Source organism: Phaethon aethereus (genome assembly GCF_964289735.1).
Source record: "Phaethon aethereus genome assembly, chromosome: Z".
NCBI lineage: Eukaryota > Metazoa > Chordata > Aves > Phaethontiformes > Phaethontidae > Phaethon > Phaethon aethereus.
Window position 1 is genome coordinate 9,503,298 of NC_138577.1, and position 21,507 is coordinate 9,524,804.

The following is a 21,507-nucleotide window of genomic DNA, read 5'->3' on the forward strand; positions in this document are numbered from 1 at the left end:
ATTGAAAGGGCAGACTTACATTTGCACATAGTTCCTCTCCTTTTCAGTCCCTAAGGATAGATTCGCATCACATAGTACGCATCACTCACTGCAAACGCACAGAAATTCTTTGTTGGATTCGGTAGCTTCTTGCAGGTAGATGCATAAAGCAGCATCAGCCTAATAATATCCCTCTAAAACAGTGCTTCCTTCCTAGGATCCAGAAGGATGAAGGTTGTCAGAAGATCAAAAGATATATCACAGTGTGCTTGTAGAAATCCCCTGATTATGTTTCCTCTCTATAATGCTCTAATTCACTATTTGATCAATTGTAAAAAGGGCCAACGCTTTAGGAGGGAAAAAAAAATGTATTAGGTTACTAGATGCTTGAGGGTGAGTGAAAATCACACCTAAAATTATATGTAGCAATACAGTAATGAGCTTATCAATACTTCTTTAAGGAATCTGACAGCCCTATAGGAGCGATTCAGTTCTGTGAGCAAAGGTCACAATATAGATATTTCTTATTAAGACTATCGATAGCCTGGTTGACCAATCTAACCAGAGACTGTATAATGTACCTGCTGTTAACAGGCAGGGAGGAGAATTATGAAGAATTTACAGAATTGTCCACATGTAATATTAATAATATTGATTGATTCTAATAATATAATACAGTAAAGACGCGCTTCTTTGAAATGGTGCATGGGGGTGTGGGGGGGGAGAGAGAGGGAGATGCCTTTGCCGAGTAGATTGAACTGTCTTGCACCTCTTTGAAAGCTAATCCAGAGGAAACTCAGGTTTTTTGCCTCTTACACGCAGGGCTCTGTTTCTTGCCCATTATTTCACCTGACCCAGACAGAAAAGGGATACCTCTTTCTCTAGGATCGGGTCTTTGCCCAGCAGCTGCAGAGAAGCCAGAGAAATTCAGAACAGCCAGGACCATTCTGGTCAACCAGTTTAGCCCCCATCAGAACTGGATTAATCCCAGAGCGCTCTTTTTCAACACAACAATGCAATGAAAGCGCTTGATTTATTTAATTTTATTATTTCACACCTTTAACAACATTTAAGAAATGGGAGGAAAAGAGGGTGGAAATAACATACATTCTATGATATGCATAATCTATAATTGACGGGGAAGGACTTTGCAGAGCAGATACAGACCTGCTCCGAAGCCTGCTGAAGCCTTCAGGAAAACTCCACCTTGCCTGCAACAGTGTTTGGATTGGGCCCTAAGTTACGGGCAGTTCTGCAAGATACCTCTCGTTGAGGCAGGAACGGCCGATAATATGCAATGTGACTGCCTTAAAGTTGTTACTCACCTAAATCCCGAAACACAGACCTGCTTGTTTCTGAATTTCCTAACTACTCCCTCTTCAGCAGTAGGCTGCCGTACCTAGGTATGTTAGTTCACTTCTTTCGCCACACCATGCAGCTTGAAGCGTCTTGTTCCAGTTTCCGTATGGTAGTTTCAAGATGGTTTGCATTTCATTATGCCTTTTTTCAGTTTGCGGGGCAAGTGTTTTCCTTTTGTGAGCATTTAATTGCTTTTAAAAGCAATTTATTTGATCTTATTCCATCCTCAATAATACATGGATGAAGATGCAATTTTTCACCCTCTTTTATAAAGATATATTGTTATTCTTTTATGCTATTCTGCAAGTTCTCTTCTGTTTTGTGCATTCAGAGGGAGTCTGGTCATTGTTTTGCTTTGTTTTCCTTTCTCCTTTTTTTTTTAAACTATGGATTTATCTTTTTTTTTTCTTTTAAGAAAAAGAAATCTCATCAAGATACTGGCAATGAATGAGAAAAGTAGGAGTGGAAGTGAGGAATGGGCAAGACAACCAACAAAAATCCTTTGGCAATGTCTTTAAAAGCATACCATTGCTGCGTGTTTATTTGCAAGAGTTTGGATCCAGCCAATTTTGATACCAAAAAAAAGAATGTCTTACAAATGATTTAACTCCAAGTTTAGTCACTGACAGAGAAGGAAAAAAAAAAAAAACCCACAAACCAGTCCATAGAAACACTGGAAGGGAACGCACATAAAGGTCTTGCAGGAGATAAGGGTGATAGAGTGGTGCTAGGTTTTACATTCTACTATTGGGTTAGTAAAAATTAACACCAAATTAAACAAACAAATAAATAAATAAGAAAAGCAAGCATTACCATTCCTTCTGGATTATTTTCTAGTGGCTAATACCTCTCAGAGATGCCCCCTCCAAAATGCTACCTGCACCTGCAGCTTCCTTCAAGGGAAGGACATTAGCTGGTGGGGAAGGGTGGGCGGTGAGGACGCCTGGGTTCTAATCACCCCGTGGATAATTACACACTAACACTCTCTGATGGAGTCATTTAAGCCCAGTGCCTTCAGGCCTGATCTGAAACCTGTTGAATCAATGGGAAGATTTCCATTGGCTCCAGTGAGCTATTGATCTTTCATTTCCCCATCCACAATATTAAGCCAGTTGGGTTTTTTTTTACTTATTCTTTTTTTTTTTTTTTAGAAAGGAGAAGTTAATGGCATAAATTTGACATTTATTTTTTCTCAGTAAAGGTTGTGGTGCGTCTCTGATGACAAATGCGTTACATCAGAGCCCCTTTCAGTGCAGATCAGAAAAACATGCTTTCAAAAAACACACGGTGGGGAGGTGGAAAATTAGCTTTGCTCATTTCACATGTAAATACATATTTGTTCCTGTTTTGCCAAGAAAGGGTCAATGGCAATTTTTCCAGTTTTCTTTGTGTGAGTAGGATTCAGCCTTTGTAATTTCTCTGTCTACAGGAATATCATCATTCACTGATTCAGGATCTCGATTTTTTTTTTCTTCTTTTAGTGAATCACATATATACTCTTCATTGTTATGGCAACTGAGGGAGCTGCAAAGCTCAAGGATTTGACAAAGGGCTGCATCCCACCTTTCTTCTCTAAGGGCCTGATCCAAATCTAATTTTTGCAATATGATTTGGATCAAGCCGAAGGCATCTGCCTTCACCCGGTCAGTAAAAAGAGCAAGTTCCCTCTAGACAAGTGTACTTCTGTGCTCAGTGCGGGCAGATGGAATTGGCAGTCGTCGTCCATTTGCTGAGGACCGACCCAACACTCTCTGAAGTCAATAGTTAGACTCTGACCCAGCCTCACAAACAACAGGCAGACACCATGTGAATCCTTAAGCAGGGATGTGAATGTCCCTGACTTTGGCAGAGCGAGGTAGTCCAGAAGGGAGTTTTCACTGCTGCTACTCAAGAAGTAGCTTATTGTGGGGAATAAACAAGATTCCAGTGACCTCGAGTATCCAGCCACAGCAAAATTAATTTAGAAACCTTTTCATTTAAAAGAGGGTTTTCAGATGATCTCCTGCAGCAAAGATCTGGCAAGCAAATGAATCAGGCTCCCTGTTTTTTTATTTTATTATTTTAGTTGCAGTTTTCATTAGTTCATCAACAGCAATGTATGTGGTTCAGTGTTTTTTTTGTGTTTCCATCCCATCTGTGCTTATGTCTTTTACGAAACAAGTGGAGGAGTTGGAGTGTGCATGCGTGTACGTGTGTGTGTAGAGTTGATTATCTAACCCCTAGTCTATTTGAAATCATCACAGTGCACCCAAGTCAATGATATTCTGTCAAAGGTGGAGAGGAAGCATGTGTGCAGTGTGAGTGTGTGAACGTGATGTTGTTTGATTGCCTGAAATCCAACTAAGTCTCAGTTTCAAAGGCCCGGGGGCAGCAGGGAAAGTATTTGTTTGTTTAATTATTTATATATTTACTCAGCTTTACTGACAGTGTTTGCAGATGGGGGAAAAAAAAATGAAGAAGGAATGTTGGGTTCTTGTTTGGAGGGGAACGTGTGTTGTATTAGCCTCAATCTGTTCTCCCATATAACGGCTGCTTTGTGCTGTTAAATGATCATTTGTTACTGACCGGCTCATTGAAAAAGGCCAGAGAGGTGCTGGTAGAATTAGGTTTTATGAGTTTATTCATAAATGGAGTTGCACGATAGGTGTGTCATTCCTCTGTCCTCTCCCCTATGCTGATCCAGGGACAGGACTTCTGGCAGCAGCTTCTTAATCCAAAAAGAAATAGCCGAGTCACCGGTGAGCCCAGTGACCCTGCCCCGTGCTACCCGGCAAAAGACGTGGGTCGGATTGCCGGGCGAACGGCTCACTCCCCACTCCCAGTTCTCCATCCCTGGCCCCTGCTTTTTTAATTTTTTTTGCTTTCCAAGTGCTGCACCTGGGCTATCGCTGCCTGGGTTTGCATCCAAGACCAGCTCCTCACCCTCCCTTGCCAAGCTTCCTCCCCTGGTTGCAGGGGCAAGCGCGGGTGCGTGGACCACAAGCTCAGTCCTGTCTCCACAGTCAGGTCCTTTCCCCTGGCACCACTCCAGGCTCACTGCCCGTTTCCCACAGGATCCTGCTTAGCTTACCTGTGCTCACGAGCTGTCTATTTTCCGTAGCCAAACCCTGCCGCTGCAGACCTCTTTTCCCGTCTCTCACCGCTGCTGTTCACACTCCTCTTCCCTTGCTTCAGCTCTGCACCGACGTTTTACCCTCGTGCTGTCGCTGGCTGACACCCCCATAGAGAGCACTTCACCGGTTCATGTCACGAGTTGCCACTCTGATGCTCTTGGACCACTTTCACTATCTCTCCTCTCCTTTCTCACCTCTTCCCTGAACAGGGTTTGGGAAAAGGGAGCCATACTGACCAAGTATTTTCAAAAAGAAAAAAGCCATGGGTAGCAGCAGGAAGACCTACACCCACGAACTAGACACACACAGGTACACACACAGACATAGTTCTGTATGTAAACTCCTGAGAGAGCAGACAGAAAAGGTGGTGGTTGGGGTTTCTTCTTTTGAGGTTCAAAGCTCAATGTCCTTTTTGAAAGATTAAAAAAATAAAACATGCAGTAAGTCTATAATTTCACCAAGGCAATTTCACCCTTTTTTTTAACGTTTTCTTGTTTCGTTATATCAGCAGCAGATTTCTCACACCTGAACAAGAATCCTGCATACATTTTCCTTTGAATTCTTAAAATCCTGATCTTACTCTTAACTGTTCCTGGCAGCCCCTTCTGGGACTACAGTTTAGCTTCTTGCAAAAGTATTTTTCCATGATGTTTTGAAACATAACTACACCTCAGCTCCAGGACCCTTCTCTAGCAACGCCAAATTAAAATGAGACGGCAAAATAAAGCTTTGATGTAGTGCGGCATCAGAGTCTTCTTCGTTCAGAGGTAGGCAAGAAGGGATTAGGAGCTTACTTCTAGCCCAGCCCTCTTACTAACCTTCCGTGTCCTGCCAGATCCTGTTCCTAGACCTTGCTCTTCCTCAGTTTGCTATGTGTAAAGAGGAATTTATGATATCCAGCTTTGCAAAGAGCTTTGTGTGTATTTAAGGTAGAAGTCGTGCTGTAGCTTTGGCAGTGATGGTCTGAGGTTATAAATGAGACAACATTTGTAAGGAGAGGTAATATCTTTTATTAGTCCAGCTGATATAGCTGGGAAAAAAACGACAGACTTCCTTATGTGTCTGAAAGATTGTCTATTTTTTCCCAGTTATATCAGTTGGTCTAATAAAAGATATTACCTCTCCCGGAAAGCCTTGTCTCATTTGAGGTGTAAAGCATGCAGGCTGATTATTTAGGCCTGTTTTTTGTCTGTGTTGAGGGATTAGGCATTTCCTCACCTAGGTGGCCAGGGGAAAAGCAGCCCAGGTTGGTGTCCCCTTCTCTCACCTTCTGTGATCAGCAGCAGTGGCCATCTCACAGGCGTTAAGAGGTGCAGAGAAGCTCTGACAGCCCCTGTTTTCTGATCCTGGAGATGTCCTTTCTTTTTTGTTGTTTTGCTCCCGTACGAAGCACCACATGCCCTCTCCTCACCCCTGTGACTGTGATTTATTTATAAAATTGCTGCGTGTGTGTGTGGGAGCGTGTGTGTGGGCAACCACACAAACATCCCCAAGCTGCCAAGCAAGCTGATGAGCATTTTCTAATGTATTTAGCAAGTAATAATGCAAACCACAGGTGGAAAGTACAGTGAGGAGAACAGGTAAAATACAGAAGCCAGGGAAGACTTTGGAAGGAAGGGATTTTTCCCTCAGCTACAAATAAATTGCAGCCCCCACCATGACTGGGAGAAGCATTTTGTGGTTTTTTTTTGTTTGATTTCATAAAACATGGCTGAAAATACCGAGCAGCTGAAAAGAATCCAGAAGCAGGTAACAGGCTTTCAGATGCAGCAAATTCCTGCTTGTATGCGTAAGGCAGCAGTAGTCAGAGGACAGCTATTACTTATGCTTGGCTTTACTACCAGGGAAAGCATCAGATCATCTATTCAGATCAGGATAGTCAGCTATGCCAAAGGTTCAATCAAATATTAAACATGGTCAGTAAACTTAAACCAATGTTGGACGTGCACGAGTTCTGCTCCTTTCCAAGCAAGCGCTCTAAGAGGAGAAAGTTTTCTCACAGCTCTCTGATTGAGATTTTTTGTGGCTGAAGGATCCTTTTTCCAGACAGGGACCCAGACTGGTGTATGTTTAGGTGAATACATGTGCACGTGGGGGTTTGCATGTGTGTCTCTCACCCTGACAAGTAAAGACCCAGTTGTTTTTTCCCAGAAGTTCACATCTTTCTCGCTCAGATCATTTCCCATACGCTTCTAATTGTTGACCCCATATGCTTTCTCTGTCCATCTGTCCTTCTCCAAATACAATGCTTTCTCTCTCGTGCTCCCTCTTATCATCTGTTCAACCGAGTTAGAAAGGTGCGTGCATGTAGATGTGCATGTAGATGTGTATTTGCAGACCCGTACAGGTAGATGAGCATATCTGGGTACTTATTGATAAATAATACACGTACAAAGCCACATCTGCCTCCTTCCTACATACATTTGGGCTGTATTTACACCCTCCATCCCTTCTGACTGGGGGCACTGAGAGGTAGAGCATTTTGCAGGGAGTTATGGTTTATGATGTTACCTCTCCTTTCTATTACTCATTCCCTCTGATTTTCATCTAATCTCTCTTTGATTGTCCTGGTGCATCTTAAGAGACAAAGTGAATTTTTATTACATCATCAATATAATCTGCAGCTAATCAGCATCTGTGTGCATTACCATGCCCCCTTTGGCTTTTCATCTGTGTCCATAAATAATAAGAATAATAATCGAGGCCGGTTTTGTGCATGTGCACGTGTGTGTGTGTGTGTGCGCAGTGGTATCAGGCAGAGAGTCACAGCTGCACTTTTTCATTTCAGCCAGCTTGTTTAGCAACATTGGACCCAGCTTTGTGCAGATTGTCTTGACTATTGCCCAGATAAATTTCCTGGTGCCTAACACTTAAATCATGGAAACAATTAAAGCGGATGAAGCCATACATATCTTCTTGCAGAGACTGAACTTTGCTGTTAATTTGTACACACACTTCCATGGTGTTACAGGCAACATGCCCAGCGCCAGTGGAGTGTGGAGCAGTGAACATATCCCCTATACTGGTGTTTAACCTCTGAATTTTTAGTGCGCACTTGCTACTCTTTCTTGGGTAGGAGGATAGTACATCACATGTCTTTGAACGGGAAGCTCGGAGACCAGATTTTTGGCTTTTGACTGCTGATATTTTTCCACAGCTTGCTGAGTAGTGTTTAGCCTGCCACTCAGGTAGGCAAATTTTGCAGAGTTGAGCTCCTATATGTTTTTTTCTCCTCCCTTTCCAGCTCTGGAAGAGCCATGACAATAATACTTCCCCATAAAGCAAGACTTGTGCCGTACTTTGAAATTCTCATCCTCTCTACAGACATCTTGTGCATTTTAAACAGAATCGCTCCGCTTTCTCTTCAAAATACCTTGATTTGGCAAAGCAAGGCAATAGCAGTGCCTCTCTGTTAAGCAGGCAGACTTCAGATTGGCTTCCCAGTGGCTTAGGGTGATACTCACATCTGATACACAAACTGTTACACTCGTGTCCTGTCCTGCAACGCCAGGATTAGTCCTTTCTGAGTTGTCCAAGACTGATCACAAACACTGTGCCAGAGTTCAATCAGATACGACAAAGTCTTCAATAAAAAAGGCACATACACTCATGGACGAATTTTAGACCAATGTACTAAACAGCAGCAAACCCTTTGGGAAAGGGCCCGTATCTCTTCCAGATGCAATGTAGTTACGGTATAGAGCTGTCCATCCAGCAAAGTCTGCGCTTAATTCATATTGTGGAAAGCCTCCCAGAACGCAATAGGTTCTTAAAGTTGAGCAGGTGCTTAAATGCTTTGCTGGATCTGTGGAAATCTGCAGTTCAGATGAAATAATTAAGCGTAGGGGTGTTACAGAAGCCAAGTGAAAAGCATAATTCTGTGACTCAGAAATAACACTCCTTCATAGCTGTAGCAGAACGCTGAAATCATGAAAGAAATACCATGTACCGTGAACACCTTGCAGCGTGGATTGGGCTGAGACCTTTCCTATATTTCAAAGTATTTCCTTCCCGATTTTTTAATGGACAGATTCTGATTAGATTTGTCCTGGGAATGGGATTTGCTCTGAGCAAAGAAAAACACAGAATATTTTCAGTTCTCATCTTCAGTTTTCTTTTTTTATACCAAACCCTTTTCCCTTGCCCCTCCAGCTCCACTCCCTCTTTTGACAAACCAGCTCATTTATCAGATGGGAAAAGAGGAAGAGGGGAACAGGAATAGCTTTGCTTGCTTCTGTTTTGCATGGTATAATCCCCCTCTCCACTTAGCACCTCTGTAAATAGGAACTTCCATCTGAAATTGGTCACAGGTTGTCGCACTCAGGACTAGACCAGATTGGGTCCCGGCTCTCTGTCAACCATATAATAAAAAGACCAGAGTTTTACACTTCAGACAGATGCAGTTGACACTTTGTATAACATCTCTTGATTTTCCTGGATCCATTATTGTTTTGCCTTTTAATTTTGAAGGTTTATTTGCATGTGTATTACTAGACCTCTCTTTATTGTTTTGCTATTTATTTATGCCCTCTTGCCCCTCCTTACACCCTTTCTTGCCCAGCTTCCCCAAATCCAATGGCTAAATCCCCTGGGCAGGTATGAAACCACCATCATTCCTGAATAAAAATCTACCTTGAAGGATGAAGAGCATCCCCCGTTTGTAACTGGAAGGCATGAAAAGAACACATCACTTATCTGAATTTGCTGTTCATCCAAGCACTGTTTATGGAGATTTACAGTACCTTGCCGGTGCAAAGAGCTCTATTGCATGGTGGCTGCTGGCGGATTTTAGGTGATGGTATTAGCTGTGGTATTAAAAATGCATCGGAAGGCACAGGGTGGGAGATTAGTTGGATAGAAAGACCCATAAATGAAGGGTTAATTACATTCAAGGAGGCCATGGTAGAGAGCAGAATAGGCAATAGTTTTCTTTTGTTCAAAATTTACTAAATAGCTGGAAACATGGTTTAAAGAATTTTAATGGGATCTTTCTGAATCCTATGCATATTGCATCTGCTGACTGTAGGAAGTCAAAGTATTGTTGAAAGGGAGGGTATTGCCCTACTTTAGGTTTCACAGTTCAGTATTTAAAAAAATATTCTGCAACAAGCACTTTATTCAATATATATTTTTCTCCTTATTTAATTCCCCCCCTTGCAAGCAGAAAAGACTTTCAGGATCTGTGAGCCCTCAATACCATAGATTATTCTACTGTTATATAACATGTGCTTTACATTTATTGAGCCATCTTTTGCCGTCAAGATAAAGGAGGCCTTAGTATTTTTCCCTGCTTAGAAGCCATCTATGAAGACGTGGTGATGAATTCTGCTTTCAGTTATACCCAATGTAAATCTAGAGGAAGTGAGTCCCGTGAATTTCTTCTAGGATTACTGTGATATAAATGAGATCAGGATTTGGTCCAGTCTGGTGGGAGGAAGAAAGGAGAGAAAGAGTTGGAGTATTCTTTTTTCCTTTGCAGTGTGCATGGGCTGGGATGGGGTCACAACTCATCTCTGGGTGGGCTCCAGCAGAGGCATCAGAAAAAACAGTCTATTTGACTCTGATGCAACACAAACAAGATATTCACATGTTAGAGAGTGTGGGTCATTTAGCAACACATCAGAAAACTTGACTGCAACATCTTCATCATGCTGATTCACGGTGAGCCAGCATCATCTTCCGTCTCAAAATCAAAGGGAAACTGAGGCGGGACATGCAGTGAGCCTGTCTCGGAGCAGTTGTGTCTGGCTCCTGTCCATATTTTTACGTTTGCTTTCATTATGCTGAGGTTGCCCATTGCCTTGGTAACTTGAATTTTTTCTGTTGCTCTTTGTCAAAATGCCAGGCACCCTCTCAGACAGCCGATAGTATAAGGCTGCCCTACTTTTCATTTACCTGGGGCCCAGTTCTCTTTTGGGGTGCAGAGAGAGGTGCTGAGACCCTCTCAAAAGAGGCTTTGAGGTTCCCTTGAAGCCAGCAGGAACTGCCAGGGCTTAACACTTTGCAGGACTGTGTTTAGGTCTGTTGAAGGGGAAAAGCTGCACTGTTTTAGCTGCAGCAGCATGATTAAGATGACCAAACCCCTATTAGTGACATTGTGATATCTGTATAGAAATGTTTACGCTGACGTGTAAATGAGACATGTACATGTGTAAATACATATGCGCACACCCTAATAGCAGAAGGAAAGCAAAAGCATGCTGGCATCGGGCATTTTTACACCAGTACAGCTGTGCCCGCCCTCCGGTGTCTACTGGGATAATGTTTTCCGTAGCAAGGTGGTGTTACACTGGCTCAGGGCTGCGGAACCAGAGGGTATCGCAGTGCAGGAGCCAGAGCTTCCTAAGAGCAGAGACAACCTCAGATCCGGATCTGGAGTGAGACTTTCCAGTCTGAGAACAGCAGGAGGACTTTGCACCCGGACTTTTGTAAAGAAGAAAGCTAGGCATTTAGATGCATTTCTGCAGGACTGGAGACTGCACCTCTCCCCAGAATGGAGTTGCTGTTGCTTTTCCACCTTGTCTCCCTGTCCCTCCCTCATGTGTTTCAGATCTTTCTCTCCTTACAAAGCAGACAATGTGATGCCTGCTTGAATGGCACAGATAAGTTAGCCATGCAGCTTGGAGTGCCAGCCCTAGACCACCTAGCCTCCCTTTGATCTGAAATCAAAACAAAAGACGTCGCCATCAGAACGATCCTTTGCCAGGTAACCATTACTTTGTGCGCGTTGCCTTAATTCAGCTGCAAGGAGCTCTCATCTCTTTGTATCATGCCCAGATCTGTGCTCGTCTTAATACTTTATCAATATGCCAGCAGGCTGCTTCTATCGTGGATACAGCTGTGCAGAAGCTGTCAGCGTTTTTAAGCAAAGCGTTAAACAATACTTCAGGTGACAGCAAATTGTTATTTCCCTACACCCCTCCAATTCTTCCCTTTTCCCCTCCCTCCCCAAGTCCAGATGCTGAAGCCCTTATTTTTATGTCAGCTTCGTGCTCAAATTATACAACCCAAATGCATTTTCCCTTTTTTTTTTTTTTTTTTGATGGGAGCCGTTCTCTCTCTAAGGGGTGGAGAAAGAGAGGCACAGAAATCCTTCCGAGGAGCTGCAGACAAAATGAACCTCACGAGCAAGCAGCTTGTCTTGGTGGCTCATTCGCTCTCTGTTTCAGGTGAGCTGCTGGGGCTCGCCCAGAAAAGCCACCCACCTTGTCCAGGTCCTGGCACAAGGACAATCTTTGATTCACAGCCCTATCAGACTTTTAATGCACCATTATGGTGTTGTTGAGAGCTGGGAGTTAGGAGAGACGGCTTTTTTTTTTCCCCAGCTCAGCTGTTGGTTTACTCCATAGACGCTGAGCAAGTAATTTCTAGAGAAAAATGAAAACTGGCTGTCACTTTTTTTAGTGCTTACTTGTTCTGTATGCTCGTGGTGTATGTGCTTTGGGGAGGGGGGTTCCTGCTGCAATTGATGGTTCAAGCTGGATACTATAAAATAGGGACTGATTAAAAATCTCAGGTATTTAACTTGTCGGCACTGCATTTCTGATCCTTGCTCTACAAAACTGGATAAATAATACTTCCTCATGCAGAACTTTGAGATCTTCCAGAAAGTTAACAAATTGACATTCACTTAAAGTATCAGGGATCAGACTTTGTTGGACATGCATATACTGAGTTAACAGATATTTCCTAAAAGGCAGAGCTTTGCCAGATTCTTGCGCAAGGGAATCCAGCCTGTTTTGGTGAATAATAATCAAACCACCCCAATTTTTTGCTTCTTTTTCCACTTCTCCAGAGAGGCGTAGTTACTGAGACACGAGTACCTGAGAACAAACTTTACGCGTCATATGTCTCTTCCAGCACTGACCCTTTTCCTAATAAATCGGCTCGGATTTGATATAGGCAGGACCAAGGTCAGTCTAGCTTGACTCTCGCTGTCTCTTCAACACACCAGATACAATGCTGCCACGTTGTGGCTCGTTCCTATCTGTTCTGCTGCACACACGCCTGGCGCTCGGATCTTGAAGAGAGCATCCTAGCTTTCTCTCAAGGGAGGGCTTGTGGCACTCTGATTCACACACCACACAGCTGGGGACACCACCCAGCCCCACTTGCCTTCACAGTAGGCAGAAACCACAAAAAGACCCCCTTGCCAGTGGTCATAAATTGCAAGCCCCTTGTGCACTCCCACAGCTTGTCTCGTGTAGTTGCTGTTGCTTTGTACAAAGAGGCTCCAAGTTGGAAGCGAGGGTGTAGGAATGCAAACTTCATTTCTCTGACAGACACCACCTGCTTTATGTTTTACCCCCCTGTCCAGTTCCTTACAGAGGTGGCTGATCCTTTTGGTGCAAGGAAAATATATTCATGGAAATGCAGGCAGGATCAGGCTGCTGTTTTCCTAAACATTCTCTTTATTGGCTGTGAAGTTCTTGATTATCTTTATTTTTTTCCCTTTGCTTTTTTTTTTTTATCCCCTTCCCTCCTTTGTGGAAAAGAAAAACACACACATACAAAAACACAGCAGGGCAGGAAATTAAACCTTTCTACAAAGATGCTTTGGTAAGATGCTGGCTTTTCACTCATTTATTTTGCACTGATTATTTTTTATAGGGGAGAAAGGAAGGAGTGAGAGAGAGGGATGTGACAGAGAGGGCAACTGAGTAGAGGAAAGAAAAACTTTTAATTTATTTGGAGAGTTCTGTTGTCTGTTGTTGTTTTTTTCCCCACACACATGAGAAAACTAGAAGAGCTTTAAACCCATCAGCAACACTCACATGAATTAAACGCCAGGTGGGACTGCTCCCTTTTTCCTGGATACAGTAAGGATAATGGCCTCCTCCTGGTGCAACTCTCTCCATTTTGTCTGGATTAGGCAAGTCTTAGGTGTACAGCAACACCACTAGGCATTCCAAGGCTCCTTTTAATACAGGAAATTAATTAATTGCCTTATACAGAAAGGTTGTTCAAAGTAAGGCCATAACATCGCCCTCAAAACCCTCTTGCTCTTTTAGAATGATGTGAACCATTACAGCAAGGAAGAACTGGATGTCTTTGGTTCCCCGTTCATCCTCGGTGCTCCCCAAATGGGATGGTTTTCTTCCGTGCAGGGAATCCTCAGAGGATCTGGCCCTTGGGGGTATTGAAATCCAAAGAGCAGGATGGCAGTGACAGAAGTTCAGGAACTTGCACGTTAAAAAAATACAAGAATATCAAGGATAATCTCTGTTTCTGGGGAAAATGTGCCCCAAACAAGAGGAATCTAATGCTCATCCTTGGAAGTGTCTTACTCTTCCTGGAAGAAGGATTAGATTTTGAGGTTGGCTTTTCCTGTTCAGGTGTGATAACACCCAGCTATGCATGGGTGCCTGCAAACTCCGACCACTGCAGGTGGGGAATTTCCCCACATCCCATGTGCAGAGTTGGGTAGCCTGGGGGAACGAGAACGGAGGAAACTCTCCTTTATTTCTCCATCTCTCCCTGGTGGCTATTAGCAAAGCATACACCTACAGTCTTCATGCTGTGCAAACACTGCCAGACACCTGATGGTGCAAGGTTTAAAGAGTTTCTTAGAAAGGATCCACAACCCTCAAAACTGTTCTCTGTGGCTGCTTGGTTTTATGTTCTTTTTGGCATAAAATCACTTGAAGGACCACACATTGCCTGCCTTTACCGGGGGAGAGGGACAACCTTAGAGTGAAGAATGCTGCGGTTAGCAGAACAAATCTAGTGAGGAGGAGCAGAAGGCAGCAGAAAACAGTGGTTTAGTAACCAGAGGAGTGGAACTGGGACTCCCATCCCCAGAGACCTGGTTAAAGACGGGATACTTGTAACTCTGACTGAAACAAGGGTACTGTGGGTTTGTTCCAGGGCAGCATTTACTAGGCTGTTTTGCTTTATTAAGACCTAAGTGCTTATTTATGTATCTTTTGTTTTGGGCAAAGTTTTGTGACTCAGTTTCCTGAACTGCAAAGTAAGCAAGGTAATAACCCCATGTCTGGAAGGGTAGGATGCAAAGCCTAATTTGCACTTGTAAAATACTTGAGATGTTTTGAAGAAAGGTCACTAGAAGAGCTGAGTAATTTAAAAGGCCACAGGAGATCAATGTATAGAAAAAGACATGGGTTTGCTAATAATTTTTAAAGCAAAAGAACACATTCAAAAATAGACTGTAATATTAAGGTCCTGGGATTATTTTCTTGAAATTTAGCCCTCAGTGTTTTGTTTTGTTTGGGGTTTTTGGGGGTTTTTTTTTGCAATTGTGATCACATTTGTATTCTATTCTTCCAGCAACAGCTGAGATCAGGACCCCACTGTGCTAGATGCTGTACAAGCACAAACAGACCTACCATATTCCAAAAGGAAACAGCACACAGCCAGCAGGAGAAAAGGAGTACCAGATCATGATCTAATAGGTTTGATTCCTAACCCTGAGTTTCACTGAGATTAAAACTCAGGTCCTTAAAGACACTTAGAGCCCAGCTCCCATTGAAATCAATGGGTGTTAGGTACCTAAATAGCTTTATGGATCTGAGTGCAAGTGACTTATCCAAGGGCAGAGCGGCAATCTACAGCTGGGTTGGGAATTAAAGACAGATTATACAAGTCCCAGTTTGATTTCTTAATAACAAAATCATCTTTCTTCTCCGTATTTTGTGCAATAAATCCCTGGCATTCACAGCACAGCATGGATACAAAATGCCCATCCCATAAAATTGCTGGAAACCTGCAGTGACAAAAATGGTTTTCCTCAAACCAAGCCCAGCTACAGACACACCAGTACACTTTGTCTGCACTTGGGGTTGGCTTCTGCTCTCCCTTACACCATGGAAACTGCCATGGTCTTCAGAGTTGCCTCCCTAGCTTTACACTCAGGTGACAGGGAGCAGAAGCCAACCCCTGCGCTACAAGTTCAAACATTTTTCACCTGGCTCTGGGGAGGGGATGGATTAGACAAACTGAACTTTCTGAAAAGATCAATATGGAACATCTCTTTCAATTACTCTCCAAGGTACTAAGCCTGTGAAGTTGGTTATGGTGCATTTATAAATCTTTCCAGGAGGGGCTGTCTGACATCCTCTTCTTCCACCTTTACTCCTCGCAAGCAATCCCTTATTACTGGGGACAGGCTGGCAGGGCGGCGTTACTCACAGCGACTGGAAGGGAAGGATCAGGCCCACGTCTCTCAGAATCAGGACAGATGGAGACCTTTTTGATCTCCCTTCCCCAGACAATGACATTCACATAATCAGAGACGCAGCTACAGAACAACAGGAGGGGCCAGATCCAAACCTTGTGAAAGCCACTGCAAAGTCACCAGGGCCAGAAGACATTTCAGAAGCTGAACACATGTGTTATACACCCCAAAACGCTCACAGCCCTGACGGATCACTAGTTTAGATACAGTTATATATGGGGATGCAGTGGGGGAGCCCTTATGCCGATAAAGCTCCTTTGATTCATGGAACAGGTTCAAAGCCTACCCAAAAAATTATGCTGAAGATGTTGATTTAGGTTCAGTCATCTCCTACAAGCCTGCTGGCTCCTCTCTGATACTGCAGGGTTGAAGTGAGGATTTGGAGAGTTTTCTCCAAAGATTTGGAGAGTTTTCTACAGGAGCATGAGTCACTATGTTGTAGCTATGGTTTTCTGTGCATTTACCTGCCAGGATGATAGGAAACCTCCCAGTTAAAAGAGCATCAGGGTCACTTGAGGTGTAATTTGTGCCCCTAACTCCCCCTCTCCAAACATCCCTGCTTAAAATCAGGCTGTCTAAAGTTTTATTTTCTTTTCTGTCTTGGTGTCTGGCTAGGACCTTCTCTAGAGGCATTAGCTGAAAGGCGGTAACAGGCTCAGCAGCAAAGGCTGTGAGTGTTTAATACATATAAGCTATTTAGACACTGCTTCAACAAGGCTGCAGGATTAATGTATGTTAATTCCCATCTTCCAAATCCTCCTGTGGATCAGGCCTAAAGACACCATTGCTGGGGGAACTGGCTCCATTTCTGCAAGGCTGTTTCTTTTCTGTAGGGTACAGTGAGCCAGGTTTGGGATGCACCCATTACCCAGGATGAGCCCACATCTCCTCTTCAGGTGAAAGAAAACCCACACGATGGTGTAAAGAGAGCAAATAGAGGCAGGGCAGTTCAGCCGTCTCTCTGCGTTAAATGCACCCTCCTGCTTCATGCAGCGCAGTTGCGTCCTGTGGTTGCCTCAGCTCTGGGCTAGAGCTGTCCCCTGTGTCACCTCCCTGGGGGCCGGGACCCCCCCGTCCTAGGTGTTGCACAGATGGGGGACAAAAAGATACCTCCTGCCTCAAGGCGCTGGGATGCCGAGCAGGGGACGAGAGACAGCAGATGGATACCAGCAGACGGGGGAAGTGTGAGGAGACGCTGAGACGTTATTTGGCACCGTGGCTGGCAGCCATCTCAGCGGCCCAACCACTCCAGGTGCCCAGGCAAGAGCCAGCGGTGAGGAGGGGCTCAGCGGCAGCCAGCGGGATGGCTTTCGGTCTTGGCTAATTAACCCAGCAAACGTGACAGCCACCCTGGGACGTCTCCCAGCAAGTCCTTTCTTGCCCTTCCAGCTCTTTACCCCAACCTGAGAAAGGGCAGGAGGGATGTCTTTGGGTCTTGGCCACTCTGACAGGGGCACTGGGGAGATGTCTGGCTTGGGAGGGTCTGATTTATCCGCATTATCTTCACATGAGGGACACCTCTGCAGACCTTTGCCCTTGTTTTTAAGGAATTAGGAGATGCAGATGTACACCACCAGGATGGGGCAGGGAAGAAGCAGTGTGTGGGAAAGGCTGCAAATATGTCTGAGGAAAGCATTTTCCTCCATTTCTTCGTTTCGAGATGACCAAACCCTCAGCAGGTAGAAGGGTGAAGCTCTCGATTTTCCACCCACTGAGGACTTGGCCCTATGAGGATCGCCAGATGGGACATTTAGGCACGGGTGTGACATCCTTTCCCCACTCAGCCTGGAAGCTGTGGCAGCCCAGAAGACCTCCTCACTGCCGCCGGGTGGAAATATCGCTGCAGGGTGGCAGCGGGGAAGGCACTTCAGCTGCTGATTACGGAGCGTAAAACCATCCATAACCTGATCCTAACTGCAGGATCAGGCTGCAGCAAGGTTAAAAAGGATCTGGCATCCCTGGTAACACTATTTGGTGTAAGCGCCAGCCTTATTTTAACACAATTGGTGTTGTTAATGAGGGGATGTATAGTCACCGAGGAATATTTGCATGCAGTGTCTGCATAAGGATTGAATCTTTCAGAGTGAAATTCCTAGTGTGAGACAGCCTTGGTTTATGTTATGAAGAATTAATATTTATAGAGAGTCTTAGCTGGGAATTTCTGTACAGAGGAACATTTGCATTTTTGGAAAAGAACTTTTTAAGAACTTTTTTTTCTTTCTCACCAAGTAGAAATAACTTGTTGATACACAGCATATAATATGAAAGGATGATTACTGTCACATTTACAGATATTTGAGCAAAGTGCACATAATAGATGCATTTTTACATTGTAGTGGTTACATTATCTAGAAAAAAACAAACATGCATATGGCTACATTAAAGATTCAGAGCTCTATCCTGCGCCATTTAAGTCAATGGGAGTTTGTCACTGATTTTAATGAAAGCTAGATAGGGGCTTATATGCCAACGTAATGCAGCTGCTGGGGAATAAACATCGACACAAATGGGTCAATATATTGGTGTCTTTTATGTGCTAAAATTATACTTTGTGATAGAATTTTTGCATGTTCATTGTAACTGCAGCGCAGCCATCCTGCTGTTAAAGAACAGGCCATGGAGGGTACCAGTATTCATTGTGTAGTAGTGACACCTTCAGGTTGCTACCAAAACCAGTCCCCTCTGTGCAAGGTGCTGCACATTCACGTGAGAAAGGAGAAAGAAACCTTTAGTGAGAGATTTGATGACTTGACCAAGGACATAGGGCACATCAGTGACAGAGGTGGCAGTGAAAGCCAGGGACTGCAGCTCCAGAAAGAAATCAGAACTGTAGACCTGCAAACAGTTAATGAAGTCTGGCTTGGGAAGTTTGGGATTTTTTTACCAGTGGGGAAGGAAAAAAAAAGAGAAAAAAAAAAAAGAAGTTTAGGTTAAACACAAAAATTAATTTGTTTTATTTTCTAAGTAAAAAAAATCTCAAGGTATTTTGCTTTTAAGAACCTTCATGTTGGGGTATCTTGTATACTTTTCTTAAAATAACAAAACCGAGTCCTGGTTATTTAAGAAAAGAACTTATTTCCAGAGAAATACTTTTTTTTTTTTTTAGAGAATCAAAGAAAATGTTTTGGCTTTATCCTTTTTTATGTCCTGCTTGAAACAACTTGCCAAATTTCCTCCAAATCTGCGAACAGCTTTCCTTCCTGCTAAGCTATTTTTCCTCTACAAATATCAGCTGACAAAAAAATCGTGCAAGTCTAGTCATCAAGCTAACGGTCTGCTCTCAGTCTCTCCAAACTAAGCAAAAAGTAGAAAAAATAGACAAGAAATTAGGAAAGAGCCAAAGAGGCCAGAATAAAAGCAAGAAGGATTTCTTCTTCTCTTAAAGCAGCAGCCTGGAGTACTGGGATATTACTCTGAGATGCAGAAGAACCACTAGAAACAGCCACTTCCATATGAACAGAGAGAGTGCTGTACTCTGCCTCCATCTAATACGTGAGATTTATAAGTGCTTCAGATCCCCAGAGGCACTCAGGCATATTGCTATATATAGGACTGTTCCCAGATTACAGAATGCCTTCCCTTGACTGTAGCGTTATCAGACCACAGGGATTTTTTTCTTCTTCTTCTTTTTTTAATCAGCTCACTCCAAGCTATTTCCCTTTGTTTGCTCTACCACCAGTGTTATTCGTTGCATGGAAATAGGCTCAACGTCCAGTTCAGAAGCGATCCTAGGCAAATATAGATAAATAGCTCCTCCCGGGAAGCGACAATATTTGTGCGACACACAATGTGGACAGTAGATTTGTCTCCTGAATGGGTTAGCTGGACAACCAGTTAGGGCCCTGCCTCACATTGAGCTGTGCCTCCAGGTGAGGCCAGGGCTGGGCAGCAGCAGGAGCTGCAGATGCTCAACTCGGAGCTGGTGGAGGTCCCCTCCAATGGCTGGCATCACCCGTGGCTCGGGCTACGCTTCGCACGTCCCGACCACACCACATCCATCGAGGACCTGAGTCCGTCACGACTCCCAGCTCTCACTCAGGCTGTTTAGCTCGGGAAGTCGTTTTAATCTGAAGCACTGAGAGGGACGGCAACCATTGCCGCCGCGGGAACAGTGAAGGGGGGAATTGCGCGTGGCCTAGTACCACTCCCATATAGGATGTGGACTTAGACCTTTTGGGGAAGGCAGGGACAGATCCTGCAAGGCTGCTGAGTCCCCTCTGTGTAGAGCCGGTTTCCCTTTCCCTTTGACCTGTAGGGAAATTAGGCTCTTTGTCCTCCTTCACCCTCAAACCAGCGAGAAATTTCATACGCCTCTGCGTCTACCAACACTGGTCCCTCCTCCATTTCTTACATTTTTTCCATGCTTTCCTTCCCTGTCATTATTTTTGTCCAACAGCTATTTGTTCAGTAATCTCCCCCAAGAGATTAGCACACTAATAGGCAGTCAACAAAACGAGAAAGAAAGAAAGACACAGTACTTAAAGGATGAATACTTGGGAGAGAGCATCAGTCTTTTGATGTCCTGATTCCAGTCGGGTTTATTTGCTATATATATGTCTATAATAACCATACATCTTCGTACAGCTGTCCTACCACTCAAACGCAGATTTCCAACTGCTTTGCAAACCTTATACCTCTCCTTTGCTTGCAGGGAGCAGGAAAGCGGCAGCATTCCCAGTACCCAAAGGGGTAGCCTGGGGCACAGGATGACCCACGTAGTTTGGGCAGTAGGATGGCTTGGCTGCAGGGTCAGCCCGCCCTTTACACATGTTTTCCTGCCCTCTAGGACAGCAAACCCCATCCTGAAAACGTCTCCACACCTTCTGATTTAACCCTATGGTAGTTCCTATTTGAGGCAACGGGAGTCCGCGTCTCCTGATGGTTGGATAAATAACACGGTGCAGAACTGGGGCCCCGTCTCCAAACATAGATGCTGTATTTCACTCAGTCGTAGCTGGCTAAAAGAATACCATCCGATCTTTAGTGACCCTACTGAGCTGAGTGGATAACAGGCAGGCATGTAATACACACGCAGAAAAAGGCAGGGGAATTCAAGGGGAGAAAATGGCTGTAGCTGCGTCGCATTCTGCAGCGTGGTCTGGCAATGGCTGCAAGTATGTTTTTTAAAGAAAGTTTGTTTTTGCAAGCATGCTCCTTCTTTGGTGGTTGCTTTTGCTTTTCTTTTCCTCAGACAAATTCTTCTTTTAAACTGGCAGCGAAGACTTACTTAGGACTGCATTAAGGGCTCTTGAAAACACCCTTTTTTTTCTTCCCTGGAAATTGATACCACACACTTGGTCGATTTTATTTTTTTTAACAGATTGGTAGGCATTCTTTTCATTTCCCCCTTGTGATTTTATACAGAACACTTTTTCAGGCAGATCTTTTTGCACCCCTCCAAAGCAGTCAATGAAACCATTTGCGTGCATACAATTAAGGGTGAAAAAAAAAAAAGCTACAACAGCCTAATAATTTCATCTGAAAAATCCTCCAGATTGTTAATATTCTGAAGTAACAAAACCTTTCAAACAGAATTTCAAAAAGTCATGCATGCCTCTAACAGTCATTTTAAATACCCACAAATTTGGGAACATATGGAAGCTAATAATTTTAAAGTCATAATAACTTCATACAGTCTGCCCCCAGTTCGGCCATGATGCTGCACAGCTGAAGGCAGTCGGAGCTTTATTATTGACTTTGCTGAGGGTATGATGAAGTGCTTAATGGGGTGCAGCCTCACTCAAGTCAAATGGATTGCATGGGCATAGCAGAACTTGCCCCTGCGTTTCTGATAATTGGTAGTACAAAAAATACCTAGTGGACTCCAATCTCCAGAATCCATAGAGGAATAACAGGGGCACC

General features: G+C 43.8%; 1 protein-coding gene across 21 annotated transcripts in view; it reads left to right on the forward strand.

The window, feature by feature from the left end:
• Positions 1 to 21,507, forward strand: part of CELF4 (CUGBP Elav-like family member 4) — a gene marked incomplete at its 3' end in the record, with an annotated part of 708,661 nt that overhangs the window by 9,827 nt on the left and 677,327 nt on the right. The gene's annotated exons all lie outside the window — the stretch shown is intronic.